The following is a 1,320-nucleotide window of genomic DNA, read 5'->3' as shown; positions in this document are numbered from 1 at the left end:
AGATAGTGACGTCGCGAGAGACGCCGGCTGAGTGAAGCAAGAATAATAAAATACATTGAAGTCGAGAAACAAAAGGGTGTACATAAAGCAAAATGAGGGCTTACCTTCTAGGTCAATATAGCCTAGCTGGTTGAACGTGCTGCGGCATGATGAAGGTCGGTCTGCGCGAGTCGAGTGTTCGACTCCCGGGCATGTGCCAGGGTTGTTGGCTCCGCGGAGCTTAATTCTCCACCGCTACACTAACGAACAAATGTTCTTGACTGTCCATAGTGATTGGATTCACACCGAGTCCCTGAATGTTCAGTCGACGCCGTTCGCTTGCGCCGTTCCTCTTTTCTATTTTACTTTTTGCTTTTTATTTTGCTCTGCTCCGCGTCTTTGTTTTTAACTTACCCACGCGCTCGCTCGCTCTGCTCCGCGTCTTCGTTCTCAACTTGCTCGCTCGCTCCCTCGCTCGTCTACTTATTTCTGTCTTGCAGCACGTCCGCCATCATCGCCTGCTTTCTGCTACACAATACATTTGGGAGCGCGCCGTATCTAAAGACCCATTGTCTGGCCGCGCTTCCCTATTTGGTCTTCATCGGCGCCAGGCTTAATCGCGATCGGCACGATCACGCTCAACAGTACTGGCGACGCTCTTGTCCGCAACTTCAAGTCCAGGTGCAAGGTCAGCAGCAGGGGCTTCGACGCAACATCCGCCGCCTTCGATATCGCCTCCCGAAGGCTATTGCTACGAGGCCCACAGCAATCAAGTTGCGTCGTTCCCGATGCCTTGCCCTTCTCTCAAGCACACCGCCCGGAAGCGTCGTCCTTCCGCTGCGAAATATTGAGGTCAGAACTACTCTTCTCGAATCACTGACATAGCCGGTGCGCGGAGCTGCAAGACTGCCTGCGCGGGCACAGGGCTTTCCTCACAGCAACGGCGCGGCATTCGCGTTATCTGGACGACGCATTCAAGACGCTGCCTGGTTGACCCAGAGGTAAGGTCACCATTGTCGCGCGCAGACCTCTTCTAGCTCGCGCAACTGACGTCCTACGGTCTTCAAGACGGCAAGAACTCTCAGTACTGCCACAACACGCCTCCTTACCATGAGTGGGCGTGAGCGTGCCGCCGGTGCGGCTGGAAAGAGTAGCAACCATGTATGTATGTCGCCTGCTCACCATGTCTTCGATGAGCAGACGTCCTGACGGCGTTCACGTCAGCGTAGAATGGGACAAGACGGCGAGCATCCTATGCGAGATCAAGTATCGCGCCCTAGCTACTCGCGCCATGGTACCATGCAGCCTGCTTCAGGATCGTCGACTCTCAGGTCCCAGAGG

This window comes from Postia placenta (genome assembly GCF_002117355.1).
Source record: "Postia placenta MAD-698-R-SB12 unplaced genomic scaffold POSPLAscaffold_34, whole genome shotgun sequence".
NCBI lineage: Eukaryota > Fungi > Basidiomycota > Agaricomycetes > Polyporales > Adustoporiaceae > Rhodonia > Rhodonia placenta.
The sequence above is the reverse complement of the archived record's forward strand: the minus strand, read 5'-3'. Positions refer to the sequence as shown.